The sequence below is a fragment of the Lissotriton vulgaris genome, chromosome 4_1 (genome assembly GCF_964263255.1).
Source record: "Lissotriton vulgaris chromosome 4_1, aLisVul1.2, whole genome shotgun sequence".
NCBI lineage: Eukaryota > Metazoa > Chordata > Amphibia > Caudata > Salamandridae > Lissotriton > Lissotriton vulgaris.
The window spans coordinates 538225914-538239550 of NC_141691.1; the positions used below are offsets into that span (position 1 = coordinate 538225914).

The window sequence follows — 13637 nt, forward strand, 5'->3', positions numbered from 1 at the left end:
TAAAACATTTCTCATGCTGATTTTCAACAGTCGATCTGCAATCATGAAATATAAGCTTTTGCTTGGAGGCCTCAAAGGTACTGATCTAATTTTCTTTTTTAGAATTATTCACAGATCGTATGATATGCTTTGTACAAATCAACTATGCTGTTAGATCAAAATTGATTAAAAAGTGACTATCTCAATTTCAGGACATATAGAAGAGGAAGGAGAAGAAGCTCATGTTTCAAATGCGGAGAGGCAACAACTGTTCTTTATTTTCACCTCTATTAATTATACATATTTTTATAATGTATATATTTATATTTTCCGATAAAAATACATAGACATATAGCGATATATAGGGAGATACATACATATAAGTTGATACGTACAAGTTTATAAGTAAATGAGATGTTTTTCCAATTAATACTTCTAAGAACTGAATGGAAAAAAAATCGTAAAGTTTAGATAAGTCCCACTGAGCTTTGTACTTAGATCCCTGTTTTCAGAGTCCAGATTGACAAGCATAACACCATCAACCCACCTGTACCAGGTTGAGCTTTCCATTTTGGCAGAAGAGATTGCATTCACGGGGGAATCTTATCTTTTATTGCAAAATCGTATCTCACATAAAAAGTACTGTTCAACAGAGTCATAGCGTTACTTGAGTCCTTTGTGCAACATCCTTCCCTAACATAGTTCAATAGGCAAAAGTTGAACAGAATAGAAAAGTTATGTAATTCTGTTTGTCTTTGACTGTAGAAAATAAAAAATTTGAAATGTCCACATTGCTGCAGCAATTTGCTCCCCTGTCACATGGGAGGTTCCATGGTGTAATGGTTAGCACTTTGGACTTTGAATCCAAGGATCCGAGTTCAAATCTCGGTGGGACCACTTTCATGACTTATGATCAAATCTTTTTCTGTCAAGTGTATTCATAAATATCATAAATCTAACACGGGTAGAGTGAAACATTAATTTATTGATTGTATTTTTAAAGTCTATTTGATGTGAGCAAATGATAGAACTTTTAGAAAACCTGGAAATAAAATGGCTCAAAATAATGAGACATTTTGTGAGCTGACTCTGTTTTCTCAACTCATCACAAGAGGCTGATGCAAGATATTACTTGTTTAAATCTTACTGTTATTGATAAGGGGAACAAGGAACTTTTTTAATTGGAAAGCCTTCATTAAAAGAAAACTTGAGGAATCAAATTGTGTATTTTGGGGACAGAAGAGATGAACTTTTAAATAACAATCTTGAAATTAAGACACACAGATATTTACACTCTGTTTTTCTAAAGTAGATCCATAACCACAAAGTAGAATCTTTCAAAAGACATGTCAAATGTATTAATCTGAATTCCTCTTTCAAAGAAATTCACAATTAAATGCACTGTGTAAGTTAAGAATGTTGTCAGATAAGAAATCAGCAAAATTAACTATCTTATTACTGATCATAAAGATGAGAAAGGAAAAGAACCTCTTGCTTAAATTGTGGATGGGAAAGAACAGTTTTTAGTTTTCAGCTTCAGTACTTATGTTTATGAATTTTTCATTTCTTTATATTGTATTATCGCTATCTAGATGGATATAGCCATCTGTACATAGATACATACTTATACGTTGATAAGTTACAGTATAAAACTTTGACGTTATGTTTTTCCAAGTCCAAATTCTAAGAAATTAGTGAAATATTAAATCTCATAATTCAAGTAGGTCCCACCGAGATTTGAACTCGGATCGCTGGATTCAGAGTCCAGAGTGCTAACCATTACACCATGGAACCCTGCCATACATGAGGGATTTTTCCATTGAGACAAAAGAGAGCGCATCAGTGCAGGGGCTTTTCTTACATTGATGAAAAGATAACTCAGTTGAATGCTCATAGTGTAAAGAGCTACAATGTGATTTGATTCTTTTCAGCTACATTCTCCATAACAGTGTTAAATGTGCAAACGTTTATCAGGACATGCAATTTACAAAATAATGATCATATTTGACTGAAGAATATTAAAACATTCTACATTTCCAAACTACTACAACCATTTCTCTGTCTCTCACATGGGTGGCTCCAAAGAGCAACGGTTGGCACTTTGGACTTTGCATGCAAAGGTACCAGTCCAATTCTTTGAGGTACTATTTTACTAATCTCAACCTTTTATATTTCTGTCATCTTTTGTTATTGATAGCTCCAATCCAATACCAGTAGGTTGAACGAGACAAATGTTGACTCCTTTCAAAATGTCCAACAGCTTGAACAAGTTACAGAAATACTAACTTTATAATACTTTTACATCAGATTCCTACACAAAATAGTGCGACATTACAAAATCCTATCCTGTTTTTCTCAAATGCATTTCAGAGGGCTGATTCCCAGCATTCCTTTTTGAAGATTTCTACACTATTGATAAGGCGAATATAGCACATTTTGAAAGAGATGTGTTCTTAAATCAAACCTAGAGAACCACAATGACGGTATCATTCAGATAGTACAAATGTTTTTTGTATATTAGTATGGAAATTGTGAAATAAAACATTTCTCATGCTGATTTTCAACAGTCGATCTGCAATCATGAAATATAAGCTTTTGCTTGGAGGCCTCAAAGGTACTGATCTAATTTTCTTTTTTAGAATTATTCACAGATCGTATGATATGCTTTGTACAAATCAACTATGCTGTTAGATCAAAATTGATTAAAAAGTGACTATCTCAATTTCAGGACATATAGAAGAGGAAGGAGAAGAAGCTCATGTTTCAAATGCGGAGAGGCAACAATTGTTCTTTATTTTCACCTCTATTAATTATACATATTTTTATAATGTATATATTTATATTTTCCGATAAAAATACATAGACATATAGCGATATATAGGGAGATACATACATATAAGTTGATACGTACAAGTTTATAAGTAAATGAGATGTTTTTCCAATTAATACTTCTAAGAACTGAATGGAAAAAAAATCGTAAAGTTTAGATAAGTCCCACTGAGCTTTGTACTTAGATCCCTGTTTTCAGAGTCCAGATTGACAAGCATAACACCATCAACCCACCTGTACCAGGTTGAGCTTTCCATTTTGGCAGAAGAGATTGCATTCACGGGGGAATCTTATCTTTTAATGCAAAATCTTATCTCACATAAAAAGTACTGTTCAACAGAGTCATAGCGTTACTTGAGTCCTTTGTGCAACATCCTTCCCTAACATAGTTCAATAGGCAAAAGTTGAACAGAATAGAAAAGTTATGTAATTCTGTTTGTCTTTGACTGTAGAAAATAAAAAATGTGAAATGTCCACATTGCTGCAGCAATTTGCTCCCCTGTCACATGGGAGGTTCCATGGTGTAATGGTTAGCACTTTGGACTTTGAATCCAAGGATCGGAGTTCAAATCTCGGTGGGACCACTTTCGTGACTTATGACCAAATCTTTTTCTGTCAAGTGTATTCATAAATATCATAAATCTAACACGGGTAGAGTGAAACATTAATTTATTGATTGTATTTTTAAAGTCTATTTGATGTGAGCAAATGATAGAACTTTTAGAAAACATGGAAATAAAATGGCTCAAAATAATGAGACATTTTGTGAGCTGACTCTGTTTTCTCAACTCATCACAAGAAGCTGATGCAAGATATTACTTGTTTAAATCTTACTGTTATTGATAAGGGGAACAAGGAACTTTTTAAATTGGAAAGCCTTCATTAAAAGAAAACTTGAGGAATCAAATTGTGTATTTTGGGGACAGAAGAGATGAACTTTTAAATAACAATCTTGAAATTAAGACACACAGATATTTACACTCTGTTTTTCTAAAGTAGATCCATAACCACAAAGTAGAATCTTTCGAAAGACATGTCAAATGTATTAATCTGAATTCCTCTTTCAAAGAAATTCACAATTAAATGCACTGTGTAAGTTAAGAATGTTGTCAGATAAGAAATCAGCAAAATTAACTATCTTATTACTGATCATAAAGATGAGAAAGGAAAAGAACCTCTTGCATAAATTGTGGATGGGAAAGAACAGTTTTTAGTTTTCAGCTTCAGTACTTATGTTTATGAATAATTCATTTCTTTATATTGTATTATCGCTATCTAGATGGATATAGCCATCTGTACATAGATACATACTTATACGTTGATAAGTTTCAGTATAAAACTTTGACGTTATGTTTTTCCAAGTCCAAATTCTAAGAAATTAGTGAAATATTAAATCTCATAATTCAAGCAGGTCCCACCGAGATTTGAACTCGGATCACTGGATTCAGAGTCCAGAGTGCTAACCATTACACCATGGAACCCTGCCATGCATGAAGGATTTTTCCATTGAGACAAAAGAGAGCGCATCAGTGCAGGGGCTTTTCTTACATTGATGAAAAGATAACTCAGTTGAATGCTCATAGTGTAAAGAGCTACAATGTGATTTGATTCTTTTCAGCTACATTCTCCATAACAGTGTTAAATGTGCAAACGTTTATCAGGACATGCAATTTACAAAATAATGATCATATTTGACTGAAGAATATTAAAACATTCTACATTTCCAAACTACTACATCCATTTCGCTGTCTCTCACATGGGTGGCTCCAAAGAGCAACGGTTGGCACTTTGGACTTTGCATGCAAAGGTACCAGTCCAATTCTTTGAGGTACTATTTTACTAATCTCAACCTTTTACATTTCTGTCATCTTTTGTTATTGATAGTTCCAATCCAATACCAGTAGGTTGAACGAGACAAATGTTGACTCCTTTCAAAATGTCCAACAGCTTGAACAAGTTACAGAAATACGAACTTTATAATACTTTTACATCAGATTCCTACACAAAATAGTGCGACATTACAAAATCCTATCCTGTTTTTCTCAAATGCATTTCAGAGGGCTGATTCCCAGCATTCCTTTTTGAAGATTTCTACACTATTGATAAGGCGAATATAGCACATTTTGAAAGAGATGTGTTCTTAAATCAAACCTAGAGAACCACAATGACGGTATCATTCAGATAGTACAAATGTTTTTTGTATATTAGTATGGAAATTGTGAAATAAAACATTTCTCATGCTGATTTTCAACAGTCGATCTGCAATCATGAAATATAAGCTTTTGCTTGGAGGCCTCAAAGGTACTGATCTAATTTTCTTTTTTTGAATTATTCACAGATCGTATGATATGCTTTGTACAAATCAACTATGCTGTTAGATCAAAATTGATTAAAAAGTGACTATCTCAATTTCAGGACATATAGAAGAGGAAGGAGAAGAAGCTCATGTTTCAAATGCGGAGAGGCAACAATTGTTCTTTATTTTCACCTCTATTAATTATACATATTTTTATAATGTATATATTTATATTTTCCGATAAAAATACATAGACATATAGCGATATATAGGGAGATACATACATATAAGTTGATACGTACAAGTTTATAAGTAAATGAGATGTTTTTCCAATTAATACTTCTAAGAACTGAATGGAAAAAAAATCGTAAAGTTTAGATAAGTCCCACTGAGCTTTGTACTTAGATCCCTGTTTTCAGAGTCCAGATTGACAAGCATAACACCATCAACCCACCTGTACCAGGTTGAGCTTTCCATTTTGGCAGAAGAGATTGCATTCACGAGGGAATCTTATCTTTTAATGCAAAATCTTATCTCACATAAAAAGTACTGTTCAACAGAGTCATAGCGTTACTTGAGTCCTTTGTGCAACATCCTTCCCTAACATAGTTCAATAGGCAAAAGTTGAACAGAATAGAAAAGTTATGTAATTCTGTTTGTCTTTGACTGTAGAAAATAAAAAATGTGAAATGTCCACATTGCTGCAGCAATTTGCTCCCCTGTCACATGGGAGGTTCCATGGTGTAATGGTTAGCACTTTGGACTTTGAATCCAAGGATCGGAGTTCAAATCTCGGTGGGACCACTTTCGTGACTTATGACCAAATCTTTTTCTGTCAAGTGTATTCATAAATATCATAAATCTAACACGGGTAGAGTGAAACATTAATTTATTGATTGTATTTTTAAAGTCTATTTGATGTGAGCAAATGATAGAACTTTTAGAAAACATGGAAATAAAATGGCTCAAAATAATGAGACATTTTGTGAGCTGACTCTGTTTTCTCAACTCATCACAAGAAGCTGATGCAAGATATTACTTGTTTAAATCTTACTGTTATTGATAAGGGGAACAAGGAACTTTTTAAATTGGAAAGCCTTCATTAAAAGAAAACTTGAGGAATCAAATTGTGTATTTTGGGGACAGAAGAGATGAACTTTTAAATAACAATCTTGAAATTAAGACACACAGATATTTACACTCTGTTTTTCTAAAGTAGATCCATAACCACAAAGTAGAATCTTTCGAAAGACATGTCAAATGTATTAATCTGAATTCCTCTTTCAAAGAAATTCACAATTAAATGCACTGTGTAAGTTAAGAATGTTGTCAGATAAGAAATCAGCAAAATTAACTATCTTATTACTGATCATAAAGATGAGAAAGGAAAAGAACCTCTTGCATAAATTGTGGATGGGAAAGAACAGTTTTTAGTTTTCAGCTTCAGTACTTATGTTTATGAATAATTCATTTCTTTATATTGTATTATCGCTATCTAGATGGATATAGCCATCTGTACATAGATACATACTTATACGTTGATAAGTTTCAGTATAAAACTTTGACGTTATGTTTTTCCAAGTCCAAATTCTAAGAAATTAGTGAAATATTAAATCTCATAATTCAAGCAGGTCCCACCGAGATTTGAACTCGGATCACTGGATTCAGAGTCCAGAGTGCTAACCATTACACCATGGAACCCTGCCATGCATGAAGGATTTTTCCATTGAGACAAAAGAGAGCGCATCAGTGCAGGGGCTTTTCTTACATTGATGAAAAGATAACTCAGTTGAATGCTCATAGTGTAAAGAGCTACAATGTGATTTGATTCTTTTCAGCTACATTCTCCATAACAGTGTTAAATGTGCAAACGTTTATCAGGACATGCAATTTACAAAATAATGATCATATTTGACTGAAGAATATTAAAACATTCTACATTTCCAAACTACTACATCCATTTCGCTGTCTCTCACATGGGTGGCTCCAAAGAGCAACGGTTGGCACTTTGGACTTTGCATGCAAAGGTACCAGTCCAATTCTTTGAGGTACTATTTTACTAATCTCAACCTTTTACATTTCTGTCATCTTTTGTTATTGATAGTTCCAATCCAATACCAGTAGGTTGAACGAGACAAATGTTGACTCCTTTCAAAATGTCCAACAGCTTGAACAAGTTACAGAAATACGAACTTTATAATACTTTTACATCAGATTCCTACACAAAATAGTGCGACATTACAAAATCCTATCCTGTTTTTCTCAAATGCATTTCAGAGGGCTGATTCCCAGCATTCCTTTTTGAAGATTTCTACACTATTGATAAGGCGAATATAGCACATTTTGAAAGAGATGTGTTCTTAAATCAAACCTAGAGAACCACAATGACGGTATCATTCAGATAGTACAAATGTTTTTTGTATATTAGTATGGAAATTGTGAAATAAAACATTTCTCATGCTGATTTTCAACAGTCTATCTGCAATCATGAAATATAAGCTTTTGCTTGGAGGCCTCAAAGGTACTGATCTAATTTTCTTTTTTTGAATTATTCACAGATCGTATGATATGCTTTGTACAAATCAACTATGCTGTTAGATCAAAATTGATTAAAAAGTGACTATCTCAATTTCAGGACATATAGAAGAGGAAGGAGAAGAAGCTCATGTTTCAAATGCGGAGAGGCAACAACTGTTCTTTATTTTCACCTCTATTAATTATACATATTTTTATAATGTATATATTTATATTTTCCGATAAAAATACATAGACATATAGCGATATATAGGGAGATACATACATATAAGTTGATACGTACAAGTTTATAAGTAAATGAGATGTTTTTCCAATTAATACTTCTGAGAACTGAATGGAAAAAAATCGTAAAGTTTAGATAAGTCCCACTGAGCTTTGTACTTAGATCCCTGTTTTCAGAGTCCAGATTGACAAGCATAACACCATCAACCCACCTGTACCAGGTTGAGCTTTCCATTTTGGCAGAAGAGATTGCATTCATGGGGGAATCTTATCTTTTATTGCAAAATCTTATCTCACATAAAAAGTACTGTTCAACAGAGTCATAGCGTTACATGAGTCCTTTGTGCAACATCCTTCCCTAACATAGTTCAATAGGCAAAAGTTGAACAGAATAGAAAAGTTATGTAATTCTGTTTGTCTTTGACTGTAGAAAATAAAAAATGTGAAATGTCCACATTGCTGCAGCAATTTGCTCCCCTGTCACATGGGAGGTTCCATGGTGTAATGGTTAGCACTTTGGACTTTGAATCTAAGGATCCGAGTTCAAATCTCGGTGGGACCACTTTCGTGACTTATGACCAAATCTTTTTCTGTCAAATGTATTCATAAATATCATAAATCTAACACGGGTAGAGTGAAACATTAATTTATTGATTGTATTTTTAAAGTCTATTTGATGTGAGCAAATGATAGAACTTTTAGAAAACATGGAAATAAAATGGCTCAAAATAATGAGACATTTTGTGAGCTGACTCTGTTTTCTCAACTCATCACAAGAAGCTGATGCAAGATATTACTTGTTTAAATCGTACTGTTATTGATAAGGGGAACAAGGAACTTTTTAAATTGAAAGCCTTCATTAAAAGAAAACTTGAGGAATCAAATTGTGTATTTTGGGGACAGAAGAGATGAACTTTTAAATAACAATCTTGAAATTAAGACACACAGATATTTACACTCTGTTTTTCTAAAGTAGATCCATAACCACAAAGTAGAATCTTTCGAAAGACATGTCAAATGTATTAATCTGAATTCCTCTTTCAAAGAAATTCACAATTAAATGCACTGTGTAAGTTAAGAATGTTGTCAGATAAGAAATCAGCAAAATTAACTATCTTATTACTGATCATAAAGATGAGAAAGGAAAAGAACCTCTTGCATAAATTGTGGATGGGAAAGAACAGTTTTTAGTTTTCAGCTTCAGTACTTATGTTTATGAATAATTCATTTCTTTATATTGTATTATCGCTATCTAGATGGATATAGCCATCTGTACATAGATACATACTTATACGTTGATAAGTTTCAGTATAAAACTTTGACGTTATGTTTTTCCAAGTCCAAATTCTAAGAAATTAGTGAAATATTAAATCTCATAATTCAAGCAGGTCCCACCGAGATTTGAACTCGGATCACTGGATTCAGAGTCCAGAGTGCTAACCATTACACCATGGAACCCTGCCATGCATGAAGGATTTTTCCATTGAGACAAAAGAGAGCGCATCAGTGCAGGGGCTTTTCTTACATTGATGAAAAGATAACTCAGTTGAATGCTCATAGTGTAAAGAGCTACAATGTGATTTGATTCTTTTCAGCTACATTCTCCATAACAGTGTTAAATGTGCAAACGTTTATCAGGACATGCAATTTACAAAATAATGATCATATTTGACTGAAGAATATTAAAACATTCTACATTTCCAAACTACTACATCCATTTCGCTGTCTCTCACATGGGTGGCTCCAAAGAGCAACGGTTGGCACTTTGGACTTTGCATGCAAAGGTACCAGTCCAATTCTTTGAGGTACTATTTTACTAATCTCAACCTTTTACATTTCTGTCATCTTTTGTTATTGATAGTTCCAATCCAATACCAGTAGGTTGAACGAGACAAATGTTGACTCCTTTCAAAATGTCCAACAGCTTGAACAAGTTACAGAAATACGAACTTTATAATACTTTTACATCAGATTCCTACACAAAATAGTGCGACATTACAAAATCCTATCCTGTTTTTCTCAAATGCATTTCAGAGGGCTGATTCCCAGCATTCCTTTTTGAAGATTTCTACACTATTGATAAGGCGAATATAGCACATTTTGAAAGAGATGTGTTCTTAAATCAAACCTAGAGAACCACAATGACGGTATCATTCAGATAGTACAAATGTTTTTTGTATATTAGTATGGAAATTGTGAAATAAAACATTTCTCATGCTGATTTTCAACAGTCGATCTGCAATCATGAAATATAAGCTTTTGCTTGGAGGCCTCAAAGGTACTGATCTAATTTTCTTTTTTAGAATTATTCACAGATCGTATGATATGCTTTGTACAAATCAACTATGCTGTTAGATCAAAATTGATTAAAAAGTGACTATCTCAATTTCAGGACATATAGAAGAGGAAGGAGAAGAAGCTCATGTTTCAAATGCGGAGAGGCAACAACTGTTCTTTATTTTCACCTCTATTAATTATACATATTTTTATAATGTATATATTTATATTTTCCGATAAAAATACATAGACATATAGCGATATATAGGGAGATACATACATATAAGTTGATACGTACAAGTTTATAAGTAAATGAGATGTTGTTCCAATTAATACTTCTAAGAACTGAATGGAAAAAAAATCGTAAAGTTTAGATAAGTCCCACTGAGCTTTGTACTTAGATCCCTGTTTTCAGAGTCCAGATTGACAAGCATAACACCATCAACCCACCTGTACCAGGTTGAGCTTTCCATTTTGGCAGAAGAGATTGCATTCATGGGGGAATCTTATCTTTTATTGCAAAATCTTATCTCACATAAAAAGTACTGTTCAACAGAGTCATAGCGTTACTTGAGTCCTTTGTGCAACATCCTTCCCTAACATAGTTCAATAGGCAAAAGTTGAACAGAATAGAAAAGTTATGTAATTCTGTTTGTCTTTGACTGTAGAAAATAAAAAATTTGAAATGTCCACATTGCTGCAGCAATTTGCTCCCCTGTCACATGGGAGGTTCCATGGTGTAATGGTTAGCACTTTGGACTTTGAATCCAAGGATCCGAGTTCAAATCTCGGTGGGACCACTTTCATGACTTATGACCAAATCTTTTTCTGTCAAGTGTATTCATAAATATCATAAATCTAACACGGGTAGAGTGAAACATTAATTTATTGATTGTATTTTTAAAGTCTATTTGATGTGAGCAAATGATAGAACTTTTAGAAAACCTGGAAATAAAATGGCTCAAAATAATGAGACATTTTGTGAGCTGACTCTGTTTTCTCAACTCATCACAAGAGGCTGATGCAAGATATTACTTGTTTAAATCTTACTGTTATTGATAAGGGGAACAAGGAACTTTTTTAATTGGAAAGCCTTCATTAAAAGAAAACTTGAGGAATCAAATTGTGTATTTTGGGGACAGAAGAGATGAACTTTTAAATAACAATCTTGAAATTAAGACACACAGATATTTACACTCTGTTTTTCTAAAGTAGATCCATAACCACAAAGTAGAATCTTTCGAAAGACATGTCAAATGTATTAATCTGAATTCCTCTTTCAAAGAAATTCACAATTAAATGCACTGTGTAAGTTAAGAATGTTGTCAGATAAGAAATCAGCAAAATTAACTATCTTATTACTGATCATAAAGATGAGAAAGGAAAAGAACCTCTTGCTTAAATTGTGGATGGGAAAGAACAGTTTTTAGTTTTCAGCTTCAGTACTTATGTTTATGAATTTTTCATTTCTTTATATTGTATTATCGCTATCTAGATGGATATAGCCATCTGTACATAGATACATACTTATACGTTGATAAGTTACAGTATAAAACTTTGACGTTATGTTTTTCCAAGTCCAAATTCTAAGAAATTAGTGAAATATTAAATCTCAAAATTCAAGTAGGTCCCACCGAGATTTGAACTCGGATCGCTGGATTCAGAGTCCAGAGTGCTAACCATTACACCATGGAACCCTGCCATACATGAGGGATTTTTCCATTGAGACAAAAGAGAGCGCATCAGTGCAGGGGCTTTTCTTACATTGATGAAAAGATAACTCAGTTGAATGCTCATAGTGTAAAGAGCTACAATGTGATTTGATTCTTTTCAGCTACATTCTCCATACCAGTGTTAAATGTGCAAACGTTTATCAGGACATGCAATTTACAAAATAATGATCATATTTGACTGAAGAATATTAAAACATTCTACATTTCCAAACTACTACATCCATTTCTCTGTCTCTCACATGGGTGGCTCCAAAGAGCAACGGTTGGCACTTTGGACTTTGCATGCAAAGGTACCAGTCCAATTCTTTGAGGTACTATTTTACTAATCTCAACCTTTTATATTTCTGTCATCTTTTGTTATTGATAGCTCCAATCCAATACCAGTAGGTTGAACGAGACAAATGTTGACTCCTTTCAAAATGTCCAACAGCTTGAACAAGTTACAGAAATACGAACTTTATAATACTTTTACATCAGATTCCTACACAAAATAGTGCGACATTACAAAATCCTATCCTGTTTTTCTCAAATGCATTTCAGAGGGCTGATTCCCAGCATTCCTTTTTGAAGATTTCTACACTATTGATAAGGCGAATATAGCACATTTTGAAAGAGATGTGTTCTTAAATCAAACCTAGAGAACCACAATGACGGTATCATTCAGATAGTACAAATGTTTTTTGTATATTAGTATGGAAATTGTGAAATAAAACATTTCTCATGCTGATTTTCAACAGTCGATCTGCAATCATGAAATATAAGCTTTTGCTTGGAGGCCTCAAAGGTACTGATCTAATTTTCTTTTTTTGAATTATTCACAGATCGTATGATATGCTTTGTACAAATCAACTAAGCTGTTAGATCAAAATTGATTAAAAAGTGACTATCTCAATTTCAGGACATATAGAAGAGGAAGGAGAAGAAGCTCATGTTTCAAATGCGGAGAGGCAACAACTGTTCTTTATTTTCACCTCTATTAATTATACATATTTTTATAATGTATATATTTATATTTTCCGATAAAAATACATAGACATATAGCGATATATAGGGAGATACATACATATAAGTTGATACGTACAAGTTTATAAGTAAATGAGATGTTTTTCCAATTAATACTTCTAAGAACTGAATGGAAAAAAATCGTAAAGTTTAGATAAGTCCCACTGAGCTTTGTACTTAGATCCCTGTTTTCAGAGTCCAGATTGACAAGCATAACACCATCAACCCACCTGTACCAGGTTGAGCTTTCCATTTTGGCAGAAGAGATTGCATTCATGGGGGAATCTTATCTTTTATTGCAAAATCTTATCTCACATAAAAAGTACTGTTCAACAGAGTCATAGCGTTACTTGAGTCCTTTGTGCAACATCCTTCCCTAACATAGTTCAATAGGCAAAAGTTGAACAGAATAGAAAAGTTATGTAATTCTGTTTGTCTTTGACTGTAGAAAATAAAAAATGTGAAATGTCCACATTGCTGCAGCAATTTGTTCCCCTGTCACATGGGAGGTTCCATGGTGTAATGGTTAGCACTTTGGACTTTGAATCTAAGGATCCGAGTTCAAATCTCGGTGGGACCACTTTCGTGACTTATGACCAAATCTTTTTCTGTCAAATGTATTCATAAATATCATAAATCTAACACGGGTAGAGTGAAACATTAATTTATTGATTGTATTTTTAAAGTCTATTTGATGTGAGCAAATGATAGAACTTTTAGAAAACATGGAAATAAAATGGCTCAAAATAATGAGACATTTTGTG

At 33.2% G+C, this 13637-nt stretch overlaps 9 non-coding genes across 9 annotated transcripts; 4 read left to right on the plus strand and 5 right to left on the minus strand.

The window, feature by feature from the left end:
* The first annotated feature begins 804 nt into the window (after nucleotides 1-804).
* Nucleotides 805-876, plus strand: TRNAQ-UUG (transfer RNA glutamine (anticodon UUG)). The gene has a single exon. It is a non-coding gene; the product is annotated as a tRNA-Gln (tRNA).
* An 825-nt stretch (nucleotides 877-1701) lies between these two features.
* TRNAQ-CUG (transfer RNA glutamine (anticodon CUG)) lies at nucleotides 1702-1773 on the minus strand. Its single transcript has one exon. It is a non-coding gene; the product is annotated as a tRNA-Gln (tRNA).
* A 2444-nt stretch (nucleotides 1774-4217) lies between these two features.
* TRNAQ-CUG (transfer RNA glutamine (anticodon CUG)) lies at nucleotides 4218-4289 on the minus strand. Its single transcript has one exon. It is a non-coding gene; the product is annotated as a tRNA-Gln (tRNA).
* Nucleotides 4290-6733: 2444 nt separating this feature from the next.
* Nucleotides 6734-6805, minus strand: TRNAQ-CUG (transfer RNA glutamine (anticodon CUG)). The gene has a single exon. It is a non-coding gene; the product is annotated as a tRNA-Gln (tRNA).
* Nucleotides 6806-8351: 1546 nt separating this feature from the next.
* TRNAQ-UUG (transfer RNA glutamine (anticodon UUG)) lies at nucleotides 8352-8423 on the plus strand. The gene has a single exon. It is a non-coding gene; the product is annotated as a tRNA-Gln (tRNA).
* An 824-nt stretch (nucleotides 8424-9247) lies between these two features.
* Nucleotides 9248-9319, minus strand: TRNAQ-CUG (transfer RNA glutamine (anticodon CUG)). The gene has a single exon. It is a non-coding gene; the product is annotated as a tRNA-Gln (tRNA).
* Nucleotides 9320-10866: 1547 nt separating this feature from the next.
* On the plus strand, nucleotides 10867-10938 carry TRNAQ-UUG (transfer RNA glutamine (anticodon UUG)). Its single transcript has one exon. It is a non-coding gene; the product is annotated as a tRNA-Gln (tRNA).
* Nucleotides 10939-11763: 825 nt separating this feature from the next.
* On the minus strand, nucleotides 11764-11835 carry TRNAQ-CUG (transfer RNA glutamine (anticodon CUG)). Its single transcript has one exon. It is a non-coding gene; the product is annotated as a tRNA-Gln (tRNA).
* Nucleotides 11836-13381: 1546 nt separating this feature from the next.
* TRNAQ-UUG (transfer RNA glutamine (anticodon UUG)) lies at nucleotides 13382-13453 on the plus strand. The gene has a single exon. It is a non-coding gene; the product is annotated as a tRNA-Gln (tRNA).
* The last annotated feature ends 184 nt before the right edge of the window (nucleotides 13454-13637 follow it).